The sequence below is a fragment of the Nerophis ophidion genome, linkage group LG14 (genome assembly GCF_033978795.1).
Source record: "Nerophis ophidion isolate RoL-2023_Sa linkage group LG14, RoL_Noph_v1.0, whole genome shotgun sequence".
Lineage (NCBI taxonomy): Eukaryota > Metazoa > Chordata > Actinopteri > Syngnathiformes > Syngnathidae > Nerophis > Nerophis ophidion.
This window is the reverse complement of record NC_084624.1, coordinates 34,507,528-34,530,447: the sequence shown is the minus strand read 5'-3', so window position 1 is coordinate 34,530,447 and position 22,920 is coordinate 34,507,528.

Here is a 22,920-nt window from a genome sequence, read left to right as displayed (position 1 = left end):
TTTTGCTCATATACAAACCAATATGGGGCTTCACGGTGGCAGAGGAGTTAGTGCGTCTGCCTCACAATACGAAGAAGGTCCTGCAGTCCTGGGTTCAATTCCAGGCTGAGGATCTTTCTGTGTGGAGTTTGCATGTTCTCCCCGTGAATGCGTGGGTTCCCTCCGGGTACTCCGGCTTCCTCCCACTTCCAAAGACATGCACCTGGGGATAGGTTGATTGGCAACACTAAATTGGCCCTAGTGTGTGAATGTGAGTGTGAATGTTGTCTGTCTATCTGTGTTGGCCTTGCGATGAGGTGGCGACTTGTCCAGGGTGTACCCCGCCTTCCGCCCGATTGTAGCTGAGATAGGCGCCAGCGCCCCCCGCGACCCCGAAAGGGAATAAGCGGTAGAAAATGGATGGATGGACAAACCAATATGAAATATAAGCATTCGATCGGGACACTCGTAGTTTTGACTTTTTACATTTATTAAGTCCTGTGATAAAACATTGACCGTATTGTACAGTTAATAAAGGTTTCATGATGGCCATAGTTTGACCCTGGAACTGATATTTTCTATTGCCTGTGTCAAGAAAATGAACTCCTGTCACACTTCCCATAAAAAACTAAATTCTGTGTGAATTTTCAGACATATGATGTAGTATCAGAGGCGAAAAGGGTGAAATTTGCTGGGTTCGATGTAAAAGGCACATGCGTAAAAATGCTGAATCTGTTACGGTTCTGAAAGAGGCTTTTGTTTCCAAACCAGAGAAGGACCAGCGTCCCTGACAAGTTGGACTTTAGAGGTTCCAGCGTGTGATAAAGCTCCAAAAAGTGTGTGTACTGAAAGGAATCTGGTGTCTTTCACGCTCCTTTGTGAACAAATCAAGGCCAGAGCTTTTCTTAGGGTCACATTTTCCCAAAGAGAAACACAAGGACAGTGTGTGTGTGTGTGTGTGTGTGTGTGTGTGTGTGTGTGTGTGTGTGTGCGCAAACTCCATCAACAAGGCTGTTAAAAATACTGTAAGCATTGTTTCGTCATCGTGCTTTCTTCGAGAGGTTGACATAAACTGTTTTTAATTTCACCGTGCAAAAAAACTTCAAGGACTTCCACCCCCCTCTTTGTGCTAAATGAGCGTCGTATATCAACCGTCTTTCTGTTCTCTTTCCAGTGGTTCATCTTCTGATCTTCTTCATCTTTGGAACTGCGGTAACAAGGGATTAGCTCTAGTTTGGAATTATGGATGTGATTTGAATTAGCACTTCCTGCAAAGTGACCTCCACTAATATAGGACTATAGCATACTGTATGTTTACAGGCCTACACTTTTATTCCTTTACATTTATTCAATTTCAGTGGGCTAACCTTTTGCTTTTAAATTAGTTTGGATTTTCTTCCAAAATGTACCCAAATATACTTTGTAATGGCGTCACATGCTAAAAGTGTCTTATTACTATCAAACGCACAATTTAATGAATTGTAAAATAAACTTTATTATCAAGCAAAGTGTCCTGCACATTTACCTGACACCTTATTTATTAAATATAATTTAAAATATAAATTTAAAATAGCTATAACACTGCAAAATAAAATAAGAGTTTACAATAAAATATCATCAATTAAAATTTTCAAATTTTTTTTTTAAATAGTTGAATTACTCCTTATCCCAACTATACATTCATTTAACTTTCTTTAAAAATTTTAATAGTTTAGTTTAAATTCAAACTTCATTTTCTTGACTTTTTTGTGTTACTCCATATCCAAACTATCATTCAATTAATACCCTTTATTTTACCAGATAAAAACTCCAAAAGTGACCAGGCCAAGGGGGCAGCAAAAAAAGTTACAGAAATACAATACAAATAACAACAACAAAAACCGCAGCAGTTACACACCATTGTTTAAAAAAATACTATAAGAGTGCTCAAAATAATCGATTCGCGACCAAACCCTAATTTTTATTTATTCTGATTCTAAATTTATTTAAAAATTTCGATAATGATTAATAAGTGCTAAAATTAAATGCTTAATAAAATACACTGATATTATTATTATTATTAATAATGTTGCTTGTAACAATTTTTGGTATTCCTTTATATTATATTTATTAAGTAGTGTATTTGTATATAATTGCAACTGTTGTGTAAATTTCTAGCTGAAGTATTTTAAAACTGGGACTGGGTTGGAGTTTGGATTGCTCTATTTTCTTTTATGAGATGTATTAACATCATTTGACTTTTGTAAATAAACTTTAAAATTAAAAGTTTAAAATTATGTTTTTTTAGGCCAACACTGGATATATAAGTCATAGGTCATCAGCCAAGAAAAGCTTGTCTAACTTTAACCTGCTTTTATTCTGATTTATAAACCAAATAATATATAACAAGGATTGTGTTTAATCAAGAATCAATTCTGGATTGAATCATCACCCTTAAAATCAAAATATAATTTATTTGTGAGTTGCCCAAAGAATCCAAACTATACGTTATACCTTTATGTACTTGAAAAACAACAATTTGGTTATAATGCATACTTTAAAGGTTGGGTGTTTTTTTTCACGGTTTTGTTTTACTCCTCAGTCCTCATCTCAACTATACTATAATTTAATTTTATTTCATAACTATTTAGTTCAAATTTTAACTTTTTATTTTTAGTTACTACTCATACCAACAAAAGTTTATGCATATTTTCTTTAAAAAAAAAAATTTTTTCAATAAGGTGGGATAGGCTCCACCCGCCCGCGACCCCTGGATGGACAAGCGGTAGACAATGGCTGGATATATGGCTATACAGTACCAAATAAGATATGTTTTAATTGTTGATAGGGGTTTATTTTCAAATGCGCCAGAAAATAGCGAGTTTTGTACACTGTTGATGTGATTAAACACACAGTACAGCATATGCCCTAAAAATTTCCTCCCATTTCTTTTATTTTCAACTGTTGAAGACAGCGGTATAAACAACAAGCCATTTTGGAAGCGTGGGTCAAAAGTAAACCAACAACGAGAACAGCCTAATTGTTCAGAGAATATTCAGTTGCTTCAGGGTCTGGAAGGACGTCAAGTGTTCGGTGAATTTAGGTCAGGCAGCTCTCTTATGACTCGTTCCGAGTAAGGAACGAGTCATAAAAAGAAAACAACTCACTGAAGGCCTAGGTGGGAAACGCACTGCCCGCCACTGGTTATAATAATAATAAATATTTAATAAAATCAATAGAATATTTTGAGTCTCTTTTACCTTTTACTGTATTTGAACGTTAAACACGTTAGGTAGGTTCATTTCATAGTTTAAATGGAGTGCTAAATTAATCCATAGATTGCCCTAAAAACTCAGCAGTTCTAATGTAAACAATAATTGGATGAAAATTGCATGGCGTTTTATATATTCATTTATACACAACTTTAATAAAGTTCACTACAACTTAAGTCATAAACTATATGATACAGTCTATTTCAATTTATTGACATTTGATTATTTGTATATCATATCTGTGTGTGTGTATGTATAAATATATAATATATATAGTTATTATGAGGGAGTGGGGGATAACAACTGGGCACATGCCCCCTAGACTGGATATATATATATATATATATATATATATGTGTGTGTGTGTGTGTGTGTGTGTGTGTGTATGTGTGTGTGTATTTATTCAGGGGAAAGGCAGAAAGAAAACAAACAGGCACATGAGTTAGCATGTAAGGGCACACTATGCCTAAATTGTTTTCACATAAATTAATGTATAATGTCTATGGATGTTTATATATGTATATAATCTATTTATATACATTTTATTTCTTTGTGTTTATAAAATGATAAGTTATAGCTGCATTTTATACCACAGTATAAAACAATTATAAAAAAATACCTATTGAAGCTGTCATTTTATTTTACTATCTTGTTGTTTTAAAAATGTTGATTAACAAAATATTTAGTGAGAGCATGAAAAAAAAAGTACTGTATATATATATATATATATATATATATATATATATATATATATATACATATATATATATATATATATATATATATATATATATATATATATATATATATACATACATATGCTTTGGAGCCCCTGCCTCGAAAGAAAATGTTTGCCTTAGTGCCCTAAAATATGAGCCCTCCTCAAGGCAACACTTGCCTTGACCTTAAAAAGTTAAAATCTGACGCCTGAATATTAATATTAATTTAATTGGTTTATTATTATCTATTTTTTTCATCATGACAAGTAGGGCTCTGCATCACCTGCCTACTCTGACCTCACGTCCTGTCATGAATGCCACGTGGCAGGCTAATATTTCATATTTCTGTTACTTCCAATCCTGTTACTGAAATGAGTCATCTTCAGTTTGAGAACAATGTACAGAAACTAAACAGAGACCACCCAATGAACAGTTTGAGTCGTTTAAAATGTGTATTGTCATATTAGGAGTTAAAAAATTAAGTTTGAGTTGAAAAAACATGAGAATGTTAATGATTCGGTGGAATGTCACTGACAATACTAATAATAATCATCAGGTACACAAAGACAATGACGTTTAAGAAAATGATAGTGTGTTGTGTTGAACAAATAAGCTATTTTATGCATTGCCTGTACCAGTGTTTTTCAACCTTTTTCGAGGCAAGGCACATTTTTTTCATTAAAAAATCCAGAGGCACACCACCAGCAGAAAACGTGAAAACATGAAATCCACCAGGTCGATGTGCCTTTTTTTTAGTTTTCCTGTGTAGTGTTTTAGTTTTTGTGTTGCGCTGTTATTTTGGTGGCCTGTTTTGATGGTGTTTTCCTATAGCAGTTTCCTGTCTTCCTTTGAACGCAATTCCCCGCACCTGCTTTGTGTTACCAAACAAGGATGTTTAAGTTGTTGCTATCTTTCTCTGTGTGGACATTGTTGATTGTCATGTCATGTACGGATATACTTTGTGGACGCCGTAAGTTTTTGCTGTCGTCCAGGATTCTGTTTCTATTTACTTTGTAGCCAGTTCAGTTTTACTGTTGCTTTGCATAGCCATCCCAATGTTTCATTGCCTTTTTCTTTTCCTTTTGTTCATTTTTGGTTTAGTATTACATACCTTTTTAACTGCACACTGCCTCATGCTGTGGTCTGCATATTGGGATCACATTCTGACTTTTACAAAGCAATTAACTACCTGCAGCCACCTACTGATATCGAAGAGTATTACATGGTTACTATGCCGAGCTCGACACAGCAAAGACACTAGGTAACGGCACATTATTGGCAAATTATAATTATTGATTTGCAATCAAATATTTTTGGGACCAATTAGGTGAAGTTGCATAATTTCCCACCGCACACCAGACAATATCTCACGGCCCACTAATGTGCCGCGGCACAGTGTTTAAAAAAACACTGGCCTACATGATGTGAATAAGCACAGGAGAAGGTGGTTGAAGAATAAATGAACGTGCTTACACAGCGAGCAACAAATGTTCCCGCTGAAAAACAAGCTTGCTTGGGTTTGACCACAAAAAAATGCAATCAAAGCCCTGAGCTTCTCCTCTCCGTTCATTTGCCTAATATATTAACTTATTCTCTTTCATCTGTTGTATTTCACATGAAATCACAGGTGGCCCACATTGCTGGATTGAACGCTAACGGCTATTGTTAACATGGTGCGCATTGTCTGTTGCTCTTAGGGCAATTTAAGACGTGACACACTAAGTAGGTTTTAATGTCAGCTCTCCCTTGCCATTAGTGCACGGGCACAAGGCGGGATTGTTGTTGCCATGTTCGCATTGATGAATACATGATGTCAAAGGCGCCGGGAGCGTTGTTGGCAATGCATGCATGTTGCTGCTGTGGCTGTGAAATATTCACACATAAAAAAATGTGAGCTGAATTGGCACAAATACTTTAGGTGAATACTGTGATCTTAGCCTGGTCTCCATTGGACTCAACCCGGGCCTGCAAGATTGCCTTTGACTGCCTTCAATGTGAGAGAACATTGCCCCCTGCTGATTCCACGCTTGTACGCCGTAATCACAGGCCTGACAAAAAGCCAGATGACATGCAAAGGACTCCAGAGAAAAAAGATGTGAAGGCTTTGACGCCTCGGTTTCCTTTTTGTAGTGCTGCCATCCCTCATGTCAAAAGTGTGGTGTCACTAAATATATAACATGTTATTCAGTTTCTTACACTGCAAAGCTTGAGGAAATGGCACAATTCATTATAACAATTAACTTTTTTGGACTATTTGCAGATCAATACAGAAGCTGTACAAGAAATGATTCCTTTACAAAGACAATAATAACGCTCTGTTTGACTGCCATTTGCAACTGAGACAAAATGAGTGTTTCGTCGTTTAGATACAACAGGCTACAGTGTTCATGTTATCTTATTTTTGTTTAGAAAGGTCCGACAAAGACAGAATCATTTTTTCCCCATAATAAATTATGTAAATCCAATTAATCCGTTCCAGACACCCAAATAATTATGTACAAAAATGTATTTTTCATCTTGTCTAATTGCTTCTGTTTTACTTTAGAATTCTGAATTTTCCTTTTTATAGATCAGATATTGTCATCATTAGGAACTGCACGTTTTTGGATTTTTGCCTATCACTCACAATCCTTATGCAATGCATTACCCTGGATTATTTTTTTTTTGCATCCTAAATATTAAATAAATGCAATCAAAAGTCAGCTTACAATGGAGCCTATAGGAGCCGTTCAATTCTGCCTACTGGACCCTAAAAAAAACATCCAAACACCTTAATTAAGGTTTTATATACCTAATGTAAGTATAGCTGTAATGTAGTAACTGGCCCATTTATATTGACATTTAATATTTACATATTTTGATAATTTTAAGCATACGTAGCGCATTAATTTCAAAAACACATCACAGTGTTTGCTTTTTTTTTCTTAATCACTGATTTCTGCTTACTGCAGGCTTTATGAGAACCAACAAATATAATAGAATGTCACTTACTGTACAAGATCTGCTGGTATTAGGATATATATGTCTAATAATCCTCAAAAATAAATGGGGTGGGGATGAAGGGGAAGAAGCACTTTCCGTGTTGTTCTCACCAGTTCCAGGTCCTAAATGGTTGTCAAAGTGTCCCAACTTGTCAGATTACTGGTAGCGAAGGGCTACCAGTTTGATACACACTTAAATAAATTGCCAGAAATTTACCTTTAATAAATAAATCTATATATATATTTTAAAAAAAGGGTATTTCCATCTGTCTTTCTGTTGTACATTTTTTTTTTCCTTTTACGGTAGGTTTTTTGTAGAGAATAAATTCTGAAAAAAATCACTTAATAAACGGTTTGAAAGAGGGGAAAACACGGAAAAAATGAAAATAAAATTTTGAAACATAGTTTATCTTCAATTTTGACTCTTTTAAAATTCAAAATTCAATCGAAAAAAATAAAGAGAAGGACTAGCTAATTCGAATCTTTAAAAAAAAAATTTTTTCTGGAACATCATTAGTAATTTTTCCTGATTAAGATTAATTTTAGAATTTTGATGACATGTTTTAAATAGATTTAAATCCAATCTGCACTTTGTTATAATTTATTATAAATTGGACAAAGCTATATTTCTAACAAAGACTATTTTTCTAGAATTTCCAGAAGAAAATTTTTAAAAGAAATTCAAAAGATTTTGAAATAAGATTTAAATTTGATTCTAAAGATTTTCTAGATTTGCCAGAATATTTTTTTGAATTTTAATCATAACGCGTTTGAAGAAACATTTCACAAATATTCTTTGTCGAAAAAAACAGAAGCTAAAATGAAGAATTCAATTAAAATGTATTTATTATTCTTTACAATAAAAACAATAAATGTACTTGAACATTGATTTAAATTGTCAGGAAAAAAGAGGAAGGAATTTAAAAGGTAAAAAGGTATATGTGTTTAAAAATCCTAAAATCATTTCTAAGGTTGTTTTTTTTTCTCTAAAATTGTCTTTCTGAAAATTATAAGAAGCAAAGTAAAACAATAAATGAATGTATTTAAACAAGTAAAGACCAAGTCTTTAAAATATTTTCTTGGATTTTCAAATTTTATTTGAGTTTTGTCTCTCTTAGAATTAAAAATGTCGAGCAAAGCGAGACCAGCTTAATAGTAAATAAATACAATTTTAAAAAATAGAGGCAGCTCACTGGTAAGTGCTGCTATTTGAGCTATTTTTAGAACAGGCCAGCGGGCGACTCATCTGGTCATTACGGGCTACCTGGTGCCCGCGGGCACCGCGTTGGTGACCCCTGATCTAGATGTAAACATGGGGACACACTATAAGTACTTAATCCGCCTTAAAGCTTATAATAGCAATATCACTAATACTTGGTTAATATTCAAACCACAAAATGTAAATGGAGCATCGTTGGCGCTTTTTGAATAATTATTTATTGGATATAATGGGCAAAATAGTGGAAATCTCATTTCCTCTGCCGTAAGCAAACTTTTATTTACGTTTATTTAATATTTACAATGATTTTTTTTTTTTTAAATCCATCCGTTGTCATGTCTCTCATAATGATTGTGCACGATAGGCAAAATTTCTAAATAAAATTCCCTAAAGTTTCTAAATAAAAATTAATTCCCCTTTGAAGCAGAGGTCTTGAACATGGTGCTCGTGAATTGTATTTATTTATTATTTAATATTTCCCCACACAATTTTTTCAAAAGCTTAAATACACATTAACAATGTTTCAACATGCTCGATAGTATTTCAGAAATAGCCGTGGCATGGACACCCTACTCATAATGTACCTTGCTGGTTTAAAATGAACGACATGAATAAATAGTTATGCTATTAATTCATAGCTAACGAATAGCTATTAGATTACATTGTCATCTAGCCCCCATCAGTTGTCAGATAGCGATTAGTTGTCAGCTGGTGATTTGTGCACCAGTTGACAGCTAGCAATCAGCCCGCTAGTTTTCAGCCAGCGATTAGTACATCAGTTGTTAGATAGAAGTTAGCACACTAGTTTCCAGATAATGATTAGTGCACCAGTTGTCAGCAACCGATTACCCCGCTAGTCAGCTTGCAATTAGCGCACTATTTGGCAGCTAGCCATTAGTATGCTAGTTGTCAGTTAGCAAGCAAGTAAAAGTAAAAAGATAATTATCCAAATAATTATTTGAGTAGCAGTAAGTATTCATTACTGAGTAACTGATAAGTAAATGTTGATTTATTTAATAGTTACTTTTAATGGTACTTGACTACAGCTGTAATTGGTACCAGTGTGTGTGCGAGAGCTTCACGGTGGCAGAAGGGTTAGTGCATCTGCCTCACAATACGAAGGTCCTGCAGTCCTGGGTTCAATCCCAGGCTCGGGATCTTTCTGTGTGGAGTTTGCATGTTCTCCCCGTGAATGCGTGGGTTCCCTCCGGGTACTCCGGCTTCCTCCCACCTCCAAAGACATGCACCAGGGGATAGGTTGATTGGCAACACTAAATTGGCCCTAGTGTGTGAATGTGAGTGTGAATGTTGTCTGTCTATCAGTGTTGGCCCTGCGATGAGGTGGCGACTTGTCCAGGGTGTACCCCGCCTTCCGCCCGATTGTAGCTGAGATAGGCGCCAGCGCCCCCCGTGACCCCAAAAGGGAATAAGCGGTAGAAATTGGATGGATGGATGAATGGTGTGTGCGAGAGCCACGACTACACCATGTACTGTAAAGAAAAGATTCCAATTTTACAGTCACCTATGACATTATAACAGAGTAATGTTAACTGATGCACAGCTAAAATATTTACAATTTACATGTTTTCCTTTGTTGGAAGTTCAATTTTTGTAAGCTGAAATTTGAACATTACTACTGACACAGATGACAGCGCATGATAAAAATGTTGTTTTTCATTGTTTGTAAGTAAGTAAGTTGCTCTGCCTCGTCTGACGTCATGTCACTTTACAGCAGTGTTTTTCAACCTTTTTTTGAGCCAAGGCACATTTTTTTCATTAAATAAATATGGAGGCACACCACCAGCAGAAAAGGTTAAAAAATGAAACTCCACCAGGTTGTCGTGCCTTATTTTGAGTTTGTTGTTTCCTGTGTGTTGTGCTTTAGTTCCTGTCTTGCGCTGTTATTTTGGTGACCCTTCCTGTGTTGTTGGTGTTCTCCCGTAGCAGCTTCACGCCTTCCTTTGAGTGCTATTGCTCACACCTGCTTTGTTTTCGCAATCAAGACTATTTAAGTTGTGCGTACGCAATCCTTCTTTGTGGGGACACTGTTGATTGTCATGTCATGTACGGATGTACTTTGTGGACGCTGTCTTTGCTCGACACGCTGTAAGTTTTTGCTGTCGTCCAGCATTCTGTTTTTGTTTACTTTTCAGCCAGTTCAGTTTTAGTTTGGTTTTAGATGGCCATCCCTATGCTTCAGTGCCTTTTCCTAGCCGTTCCTCAATTATTGCTTTAAGTGGTACATACCTTTTTACCTGCACGCTGTCTACCTCTGTGCTCAGCATATTGGGCTCACGACAAACCATCCTCGACACGTTCCGACTTCTACAAAGCAATGAATACCCTCTGCCACCTACTGATATGGAGTATTACAGAATTAACCTGCCAAGGTCTACACAGCACAGGCACTAGACAACGACACATTATTATGATTATTGATTTGCCAAAAATATATTTTTTGGACCATTCAGGTGAAGTTGCATAATTTCCCACGGCACACCAGACAATATCTCTTGGCACACTAGTGTGCCGCGGCACAGTGGTTGAAAATAACTGCTTTACAGGGTGTAGTCATGTGACTGCCAGGCCCTGTTTGATTGGTAGGAAAGGAGTCAAAAATTAGTGCTTACCTTGGATCGGTTAAACACAGTCATGTTGCAGAGTCTGCTGAAATAAGGCTCTCTAACAAACCAAAATCAATAGATTGTAAATTAATGTAATGAAGACATCAATAAATGTATCAATATAAATGAAGCTCCATGTAATAGAGTAAAAGTAGCAGGGTTTTTTTCCATTACTATAATATTCAAGAAAATGTAAAAAGTATGTTGCCGTAAAATTACTCTGGCAACTACAAATTTTCCCCAAATAGTACTTAAATAAATGCTGTAGAGTAAGTGTAACATTGTTACTACCCATCTCTGATGAGCAGAGGAGCAGAAGGGAAGGGGAGAGCCACACAGACAACACCTTCATACATTGCTACAAGTTATTTATTGAATTCAGTAGTACTTCTCACCTTCTTTATCAAAGTGCTGTTAGTCACTGCTTTCGTTGGCCCCTTGGTGGATTATTTTGCAGTCATACTCAATTAAAAAAGCCCGGAGACTGGTGGTTATGATTATGGTGTTAGTTTATTTCAAACATTCATACAATTACAATATGATTCATCACATGCTCCCTGTTTCTCATTACAACATGCCCGGAAATGAGTAGGAAGAAGCAGAGTTTATTTAATCCCTCCATCCCCTTTACTTTCATAGTTATTTCTAACACGTTTGTTTGTACTCAATCTTTAATAAAACAGTGAATATATAAATAAATTAGTAAGTACAGTAGGGAAGGGTTCCATAAGACCCTATTCCTGAGTGGCTGTCACGTGAGTGGAAGAGGTTGGGTTAATCATTTTGCAATGCAGTCTGCTGAAAATGATGGAAAGTGACAATCTACATAGCAGGTGATGCTGTGGTCAAAGTTGGAATTTTCCCAAAACACATTTAGGATGTGATTTGTCACATTTCATGTGTCTGGTAAACTGTGACAAATTGGGCCTTATAAATACCCTTCCTACTGTAAATAAATATTCATTACAAAAATAATCAATAAAGTTCTCACAAATAAATAGTTACGGAATTTTTGATTCACTTAATAAGATAATTGAGATTATCACACGTTCAATAAGGTTTAAAGAGTTAATTAGGGGTCTTCTTTGTAGTACTTTGTAAACACTTTGGCTTTGAACAGTGTTAAAAACTGGATCCTATTAGTACTTGGTTTGACTTCTTTGCTTTACCTAGTTTGTAATTTAAATCCATACTGATAAACTGAAATTTGATGCTCTTTAGTTTATTAAGTGCAGTGTTTAGCCTGATGATACCCAAGACAATGTACAAAAACTGATTCACACCAAAAAACGGGAGAGGCAAAAACTAAAGCACCACTGCATATAATGTAAGCATCTTAGTGGGCGTGGAAGCCAACATTTCCTGAAATACTTGTGTCAATCTGTATAGTCGCAGTCGTTGATGTTTTGTTCTTTATATGTAATACTTGTAAAGGTCTGCTATGTTTGAACTAAATAATACTTGTCCATCCATCCATCCATCTTTTTCCGCTCATCCGAGGTCGGGTCGCGGGGGCAACAGCACAAGCAGAGAAGCCCAGACTTCCCTCTCCCCAGCCACTTCGTCCAACTCCTCCCAGGGGATCCAGAGGCGTTCCCAAGCCAGCGGCGATATATAGTCTTCCCAACGTGGCCTGGGTCTTCCCCGTGGCCTCATACCGGTCGGACGTGCCCTAAACACCTGCCTAGGGAGGCGTTCGGGTGGCATTCTGACCAGATGTCCGAACCACCACCTCTGCCTCTTCTCGATGTGGAGGAGCGGTGGCTGTACTTTGAGCTCCTCCCGGATGGCAGAGCTTCTCACCCTATCTCTAAGGGAGAGCCCCGCAACCCGAAGGAGGAAACTAATTTCGGCCGCTTGTACCCGTGATCTTATCCTTTCGGTCATGACCATAGGTGAGGATGGGAACATAGATCGACCGGTAAATTGAGAGTTTTGCTTTCCGGCTCAGCTCCTTCTTCACCACAACAGATCGATACAGCGTCCGCATTACTGAAGACGCCGCACCGATCCGCCTGTCGATCTCACGATCCACTCTTCCCTCACTCGTGAACAAGACTCCGAGGTACTTGATCTCCCTCCACTTGGGGCAGGGTCTCCTCCCCAACCCGGAGATGGCACTCCACCCTTTTCCGGGCGAGAACCATGGACTCGGACTTGGGGGTGCTGATTCTCATCCCAGTCGCTTCACACTCGGCTGCGAACCGATCCAGTGAGAGTGGAAGATCTTGGCCAGATGAAGCCATCAGGACCACATCATCTGCAAAAAGTAGAGATCTAATCCTGCAGCCACCAAACCAGATACCCTCAACGCCCTGACTGCGCCTAGAAATTCTGTCCATAAAAGTTATGAACAGAATCGGTGACAAAGGGCAGCCTTGGCGGAGTCCAACACTCACTGGAAACGGGTCTGACTTACTGCCGGTGGTGCGGATTTCATACTTGTCACAAATAAAATCAAGTAATATTCAACGTAGTGTTGTCCCGATACCAATATTTTGGTACCTGTACCAAAATTATTTTGATACTTTTTGGTACTTTTCTATATAAGGGGTACCACAAAAATGGCCTTTTTGGCTTTATTTCAACAAAAAAATCTACGGTACAATAAACATATGTTTCTTATTGCAAGTTTGTCCTTAAATAAAACAGTGAACATACAAGACAACTTGTGTCTACACTTCTGTTAAAATTTAATAATCACTTTTTCTTCTGTTGTTTGATACTTTACATTAGTTTTGGATGATACCACAAATGTGGGTATCAAGCCGATACAAAGTAGTTACAGGATCATACATTTATCATATTCAAAGTCCTCATGTGTCCAAGGACATATTTCCTGAGTTTATAAACATAATATAAATTTTAATAAAACAAAAGAAGATGTTGTGATGGCATAAAATATTGACGTAATCATTGTAGTATCGACTAGATACGCTACTGTACTTGGTATCATTATGGACTGGTACTTTTCAGAGGCGGTATAGTACCAAATATGATTCATTAGTATTGCGGTAATATACTAATACTGGTATACTGTACAATCCTAATTCAATATAGGAGTCACACAGACAAAGTGTGAATTTCCTCAAACGTTGTGAATAAAAGGTACATTTTCTGCCGATAGAAGGGAGGGAGAAATCAGTATTCCGATGGGAGCTCCTGCCTCCAATGGATGATAATCTGTATTCCCACTCTCCTGCATGTCAGACGAAAGCCTTCAATTAGCAGTCAATTCTATTCCAATTCCAGGCATCACTATTTACATTGTCTGTCAGCCCACAAAGCAGCTCCTTGTGAGCAAAGTGCAAAAACAAGTGTTCGGGTATAATCGCCTGCACCCTATTCTAAAGGCCTCACATTGGTGAATTTAGACGTGATGCGACAAAAAAAGACTGCGGCATCCAGATGAAACCGCAGTCATGCTTTTGATTCGAGGCCTCCCGCTGGCAGGGATGTGGATAAACCTCAGCGGGATGCGTGTCCCCTCACTGGGTGTTCCTATGGGAGACTGGCTGCTGATTGAATTTTGCTCTGCTAACCTTCGAGACACCGTTGGAGTCGTCGACAACAAAGCCGTCACGCCCACTTTGCTGCATCTCCAACAGCAAAACTGACAGTTTGTCCGGCTAAGCTAAGCTTTGTATTTTTTGTGGTTATAGTGAGGACCCAGGCCGGGAGGAATTCCAAAAAAAGCATCGGCAGTAGGGCGCATCTCAATTTGAGACGCTGAGGAGCGTTCAGACTCCATTGTGTCCATTGTGAGTGGAATTTCAGACATTATTAGTCATTCACTGCAGTTGTGTTGCTGTTGAGGGTGGGAGGGCGTGGGATGTCTATAAAGGAATATATTTTCCCCGAGCAAACTGCAGGCCAGTGGGGGTCCATTTTTCATAAAAAAGAGCAAAAGGCCTTGCACTTCTCAGACCAAGAGTCTTGCTGGGTCACACCAACGGTGCTCCTGGTTGGTGGGAATCCTTTCAGAACACTGGTGTTGACGGGCACTCCGCATTAAAAGTTCATATTTGTACAATGGCCCGTTCAATTTAGGATATAATCTGTCAAAGTTAGTTGATGACGAACCCCAAGATGCAGAGAAGGAGGCCGGCATTGAATGAGAAAACATGATTTAATTTAAAACACTAAGACAAAAAACAAACAAAGGGTACAAACAAAAAGCACACACGTGGGCGGATATCAAACAAAAAGAGCTAGCATGGGAACTAGAAAATAAACAGAGCTTAGCATGGAAGCTAGCAAAAAACAAAAGGCTTAGCATGGAGGCTAGCATAAACAGAACAGGGACAGAAGTCGTTACGTGTTGTACAAAGACAAAATAGGAAGCAGGGAACCAAAAAACAATAAGCTACGAACATCTAACGAATTATAGCTTACCGCTACGCTGCAACGACACGACAGGAGCGACAATACCATACAGAAGCGACATGCAAAACATGAGACGAGAGCGACAATAATCCAGCACTAGACTGGAGGACAAAACAGGTTCAAATAGGAGCAGGCTGATTGACGCCAGGTTCGGCCAGGGGCCAATCAGCCGCAGCTGAGGAAAAACAGTACGCAGGGAAAAAAACAGGAAACAAACAAAATAAGAGCACTGACAGGAACTAAAAACAGGAAATACTAAACACACACAGAGGAAAAACTAACACACAAGCAAACTGTCAGTGGCGAGCCTGACATAAACAAGCAAACACAAAAACATTCATTCATCCATTCTCTATATCGCTATATCGGGGCATGGGTGAGCTGGAACTTGGATGTGGGGTACACATGATCTGGTTGTCATTCAATTCCGGGGTACCTATAGCCCAGGGGTGTCCAAAGTACGCCTGGGGGTAATTGCGGCCTGCACCTTGTTTTTTACACATCTACAGACGAAACAATCACATAACAGACTATAACAGTACTCACAAATACTGGCCCAAAACCCCTCAAAAATTGCACCTAAAACACCAAATTGGCTGACAAACTGTTTTTTGAGGATTTCTGTGCATCCTGTCATGATGAATATGCGTACACATTTCTTGCAAGATATGACACTATTCGAATGTGCCAAACCCTTAAAAAAGTTTTAGTTGAAGTATAAATAATATTTGTATAATAATAAAACGAAGAAAATATACATTTCAAGTGGGTAAAATTAGATAAAACAGTAATTAGCTTTGGTAGCCATAGCTAATATGTGGATGTTTTGTTCAGAGGGTTTAGCATCTATTGATTGCCCTACATTGTATTGGTTTTAATATCTTTAATGTACAAACTATATTCAAGTGGCATTCACATTGAACATTTTGATAATACACTTGTTTTATTTATTATATATATATATATATATATATATATATATATATATATATATATATATATATATATATATATATATATATTTGTATATATGTATATGCTGCCTATCCCAGCTGCAGTCGGAAGGAAGGCAGGATAGACTCTGGGCAAGTCACCATCTAATCGCAGGGCCAACACGGATAGACAGACAACATTCACACTCACATTCACACACTTGGGCAGATTTAGTGTTGCCAATCAGCCTCTCTCCCTCATGGGGAGAATATACAAATTCCATTCAGAAATACCCCGAGCCCAGGAATCGAATCAAGGACAGGGGAAGTGTCACTCGTGACGTCACGAGTTTGACCAGGCAGTAATACTAAGCATGCACTAATTATTTTGCAAAGCGAGTTTGACCCAACAGTAATTCAAGGCAGGCGCATACTATATGCCCTGCGGCATTCAAGGAAATACGGTACCCTACATTGTGTCATCCGAACCAAACGGGAAGCGAACCATCCCGATGGTATAGGTGCAAAGTTCAGAAGCCAGCCTCTGTGATGGTATGGGGGTGAATTAGTGCCCCAGGCATGGGTAACTTACACGTCGGTGAAGGCACCATTAATGCTGAAAGGTACATACAGGTTTTGGAACAACATATGCTGCCATCTAAGCGCTGTCTTTTTCATGGACGCCCCTGCTTATTTCAGCAAGACAATGCCAAGCCACATTCAGCACATGTTACAACAGCGTGGCTTCATAAAAAAAAAGTGCTGGTACTTTCCTGGCCCGCCTGCAGTCCAGACCTGTCTCCTATTTAAAATGTGTGGCGCATTATGAAGCGTAAAATACGACAGTGGAGACCCCAAACTGTTGAACGACTAATATATATATATATATATATATATATATATATATATACGTATATATATGTGTATATATACAGTGGGGCAAAAAAGTATTTAGTCAGCCACCGATTGTGCAAGTTCTCCAACCTAAAATGATGATATAGGTCTGTAATTTTCATCATAGGTACAATTCAACTGTGAAAGACAGAATGTGAAAAAAAAATCCAGGAATTCAAATTGTAGGAATTTTAAAGAGTTTATTTGTAAATTATGGTGGAAAATAAGTATTTGGTCAACCATTCAAAGCTCTCACTGATGGAAGGCGGTTTTGGCTCAAAATCTCCCGATACATGGCCCCATTCATTCTTTCCTTGACACGGATCAATCGTCCTGTCCCCTTAACATAAAACCAGCCACAAAGCATGATGTTTCCACCCCTATGTTTCACAGTATGTATGGTGTTCTTGAGATGCAACTCAGTATTCTTCTTCCTCCAAACACGACGACTTGAGTTTATACCAAAAAGTTCTATTTTGGTTTTATTTGACCACATGACATTCTCCCAATCCTCTGCTGTATCATCAATGTATCCATTTTGGTACAAACTCAACTCGTCGTGTTTGGAGGAAGAAGAATACTGAGTTGCATCCCAAAAACACCATAACTACTGTGAAGCATAGGAGTGGAAACATCATGCTTTGGGGCTGTTTTTCTGCTAAGCGGACAGGACGATTGATCCGTGTTAAGGAAAGAATGAATGGGGCCATGTATCGTGAGATTTTGAGCCAAAACCTCCTTCCATCAGTGAGAGCTTTGAATGGTTGACCAAATACTTATTTTCCACCATAATTTACAAATAATTCCTTAAAATTCCTACAATGTGAATTCCTGGATTTTTTTTTCACATTCTGTTTCTCACAGTTGAAGTGTACCTATGATGAAAATTACAGACCTCTGTCATCATTTTAAGTGGGAGAACTTGCACAATCAGTGGCTGACTTAATACTTTTTTGCCCCACTGTATATATATATATGTATATGTGTGTATGTGTGTGTGTGTGTGTGTGTGTGTGTGTGTGTGTGTGTGTGTGTGTGTGTGTGTGTGTGTGTGTGTGTGTGTGTGTGTGTGTGTGTGTGTGTGTGTGTGTGTTTGTTAGGGATGTCCAATGATTAAAATATTTAATCACGATTAATCGCATTTTGTTCATAGTGATTGCGATTGATAGCAAATAGGTATAGGTTTTCATTACTAATAAGCATCAACTAGACAGATATTTTTTAAGAGGGTTGGTTTCATATTATTTATGAAAATGTTTCAATCTATTAATTAATACATTTTGAAATTGAGCCTGCTAATACTTCTGTAGTTAAAGACTCGATCAGAACATGTTATAAAATAATTTTCACAATCTTAGAGCCAGCCAGAAAAATCCGCCTGCCCTCATATTCTTAAACTGATGTACTAGCATTTCTTTAGGTGCAAATATCACAAAATAATACTATAAAACATGTCTGACAAAGCATGTTTGCAATGTAAGACATTTTTATATAGTTAATGTCAGGGTTTCCCATAAATTACCAAAATACCTGTGGCGGTGGGGCGTGGTCGATATGACGTCATTGCATGATTTGCTATGGTGCATATATTCTTGGCATTTCTGGGCATGGCGTTAAAGTGCATCCGGCAGTGGAGGCTCCTCTATGGGGTCTTGGGGCACTAGGAGGTTAACCCCTTTACTACTGTTACCCCAGATGGCCCTTGGCAAAGGCCTAATACCTGATTGCCACCTAGCTAGGCATACGGTGAAGACCTCAACGGCGGAGCAGGCGGAAGACAGTAGATTTAAGAACTACCAAAACGGCTGCGATGTCGAGAGAAGGCTGCAGCAGAAAAGGGTCCCCAGTCGTCTTGGACTCCATGCCACTGGACCCTGACCCGATTCTGTCAAGGATCGTGTGGTGACTGTCTGTGCACCAGTCTCCCCTCGTAAAACAAAGTCGCGCACAGGCATCCTCCATAAAGGGATGCTGCCCTACCAGGAGAATCGTCATATTCCTTCGAGTGACCGCCGATGATGACATATTGTTTAAAAATGGATGTGGATATACATTTAAAACAAATCTGATATTATTAAGTATAGTATTAGCATTAGGGGTTTGGGAAAAAATCGATTTGAATACGAATCGAATCGAATACGTTGTGCGATTCAGGATCGATTCTCATTTTTTTTAAATCTATTTTTATTTATTTATTTATTTATTTAATCAATCCAAAAAAACAATACACAGCAATACCATAACAATGCAATCCAAATCCAAAACCAAACCTGACCCTGCAACACTCAGAACTGCGATAAACAGAGCAATTGAGAGGAGACACAAACACGACACAGAACAAACCAAAAGTAGTGAAACAAAAATGAATATTATCAACAACAGTATCAATATTAGTTATAATTTCAGCACAGCAGTGATTAAAAATCCCTCATTGACATTATCATTAGACATTTATAAACATTTAAAAAAAGAACAATAGTGTCACAGTGGCTTACACTTGCATCGCATCTATGCGCAACACGAGGGTCCCTGGTTGAATCCCCACCTAGAACCAACCTCGTCACGTCCGTTGTGTCCTGAGCAAGACACTTCACCCTTGCTCCTGATGGGTGCTGGTTAACGCCTTGCATGGCAGCTCCGTCCATCAGTGTGTGAATGGGTAAATGTGGAAGTAGTGTCAAAGCGCTTTGAGTGCCTTGGAGGTAGAAAAGCGCTATACAAGTACAACCCATTTATCATTTATTTTTCATTTATAAGCTTGACAACACACTGTGTCCAATATTTTCACAAATATAAAACAAGTCATGTTTTTGGTTTGTTTAATAGTTAAAACAAATGTACATTCTTGCAATCAGTTGATAAAACATTGTCCTTTACAGTTATAAAAGCTTTTTTTTTTTTAATCTACTACTCTGCTTGCATGTCAGCAGACTGGAGTAGATCCTGCTGAAATCCTATGTATTGAATGAATACAGAATCGTTTTTAATTGGAAAAATATAGTTTTGGAATCGAGAATCGAATCGAAAAAAATCGATATATTATCAAATCGTGACCCCAAGAATCGATATTGAATCGAATCGTGGGACACCCAAAGATTCACAGCCCTAATTAGCATATAAATTGTTCTTACATGACATCGTTATGTTCTATTTTTCAATTGTTGCTGCTTTTTGCGCAATGTACTTTGTTGACGATTTTATTTTATTTGTTTTTTTTTTTTTAGGGATTTCTCCAATTCTTTTAGTCACTTTTTCCGTGATAAAAAACGATTGGCAACAAATCCTGCATCTATTTTTTTGGTACGTCCACAGCAAGAACGCACTACCTCTGCTATCCCAAATATGTATCACTGTATCATGTTGTTCCAGAAATGTTTTGCAATATTTGAGTGGGCGGGACTAAAGCGAAACACAGGAAGTGTATCCATTATTCATCCCACCAATTAGTGATGGGATCAGTAGTTCTTTTGACTGTACTGAATCACTAGAATCAGTTCCTTAAATTGATTCGTTGGAAAAAAATCGTTCGCCGAATCACTTCTGCAGCAGCAGTTCTGTGTGCAGGTCGGCGAATCATGAGCCAGTCAGTAACAGCTTCCCCAGCGGCAGATCTCGGTGTGTGTCGGTTCGCGAACGACACAAGTCCTCAGCACCCAATGAACGACGCACACAGTGACTGAACGAGATCCTCAATGTGACGTCATCCTCTGCGACACAGTCAGTTCTGTGTCAGTAGGTTCGCAAATCGCGAGTCCTGATTCTGAATGAGTGAGTGAGTGCAGCGCGAACGTGATTCACGTCCTCAGCGACAACCAGTCAGTTCTTGTAGGTTCGTGAAGCGAGCCTCAATCACTCAGCTACAGTTCTGTGGGTCAGAGGGCGACAGACGTGAATCGCTCATGCAAAAACAAATATTAAATCAAGAAACCCTTAACAAATGCCAACATAAAAACTAAATGTTCTGTCGCAAAGAAAATGTAAATTTAAATGTGCAAACAAAAACAAAATAAATACCTTCAAAATATAACAAATAAATTAAGATCCAGAAATGCCAACATAAAAACTAAATGTTCTGTAGCCTATGTTTAAAAATATAACAAAGAAAATATCAACTTAAATGTGCAAACAAAAAGAAAATAAATAGGCTACCTTAAATAAAACAAAACAAATATTAAACGGATTCAGGAGGAACAGTGTGGTTTTCGTCCTGGTCGTGGAACTGTGGACCAGCTCTATACTCTCGGCAGAGTTCTTGAGGGTGCATGGGAGTTTGCCCAACCAGTCTACATGTGCTTTGTGGACTTGGAGAAGGCATTGGACCGTGTCCCTCAGGAAGTCCTGTGGGGAGTGCTCAGAGAGTATGGGGTATCGGACTGTCTTATTGTGGCGGTCCGCTCCCTGTACGATCAGTGCCAGAGCTTGGTCCGCATTGCCGGCAGTAAGTCGAACACATTTTCAGTGAGGGTTGGACTCCGCCAAGGCTGTCCTTTGTCACCGATTCTATTCATAACTTTTATGGACAGAATTTCTAGGTGCAGTCAATGTGTTGAGGGGTTCCGGTTTGGTGACTGCAGGATTAGGTCTCTGCTTTTTGCAGATGACGTGGTCCTGATGGCTTCATCTGACAGGGCTCTTCAGCTCAGTGGATCGGTTCGCAGCCGAGTGTGCAGCGACCGGAATGAGAATCAGCACCTCCAAGTCCGAGTCCATGGTTCTCGCCCGGAAAAGGGTGGAATGCCATCTCCGGGTTGGGGAGGAGACCCTGTCCCAAGTGGAGGAGATCAAATACCTAAGAGTCTTGTTCACGAGTGAGGGAAGAGTGGATCATGAGATCGACAGGCGGATCGGTTCGGCGTCTTCAGTAATACGGACGTTGTACCGATCCGTTGTGGTGAAGAAGGAGCTGAGCCGGAAAGCAAAGCTCTCAATTTACCGGTCGATCTACGTTCCCATCCTAACCCATGGTCATGAGCTTTGGGTCATGACCGAAAGGATAAGATCACGGGTACAAGGGGCCGAAATGAGTTTCCTCCGCCGTGTGGCGGGGCTCTCCCTTAGAGATAGGGTGAGAAGCCCTGCCATCCGGGAGGAACTCAAAGTAAAGCCGCTGCTCCTTCACATCGAGAGGAGCCAGATGAGGTGGTTCGGGCATCTGGTCAGGATGCCACCCGAACGCCTCCCTAGGGAGGTGTTTAGGGCACGTCCAACCGGTAGGAGGCCACGGGGAAGACTATGTCTCCCGGCTGGCCTGGGAACGCCTCGGGATCACCCGGGAAGAGCTAGACAAAGTGGTTGGGGAGAGGGAAGTCTGGGTTTCCCTGCTTAGGTTGTTGCCCCCGCGAGCTGACCTCGGATAAGCAGAAGAAGATGGATGGATGGATGGAAATATTAAACCAAGTGCCAGAAATGCCAACATAAAAACTAAACTTTCTGTAGCTTGCATTTAAAAATATAAAAATGGAAATATCAACTTGAATATGCAATAACAATTTTATGTGTTGAGATAATGGGGACGGGGCGCGTGTGTGTGTTTGTTTTCATGTGGCTTGAGTCAACATTAGCCGTTAGCTTGGAGAATGAATGGAGAACGGATGCCAATGACATGAAAGATATATATATATATATATATATATATATATATATATATATATATATATATATATATATATATATATATATATATATATATATATATATCCCTGCGACGGGAGGAGAATCACTCGCGGCATTAAAGAGCGAGAGCGTTGTCGTTCACTGAGTGATTCATGTCGTTAATCCGCGATGAAATAATCGTTCGCTCAGTCCCTCCCCCTCCCCCCCCATGATGAGTAGCTGGCTGCGTCGTTCGCCGACGTCGAGGGTTCAGTGAGTCACAGAATGCGCCAGTTCCACTCATACCGGCATTGTCGCGGCGGAGCTCAATTGAACTGAGAAA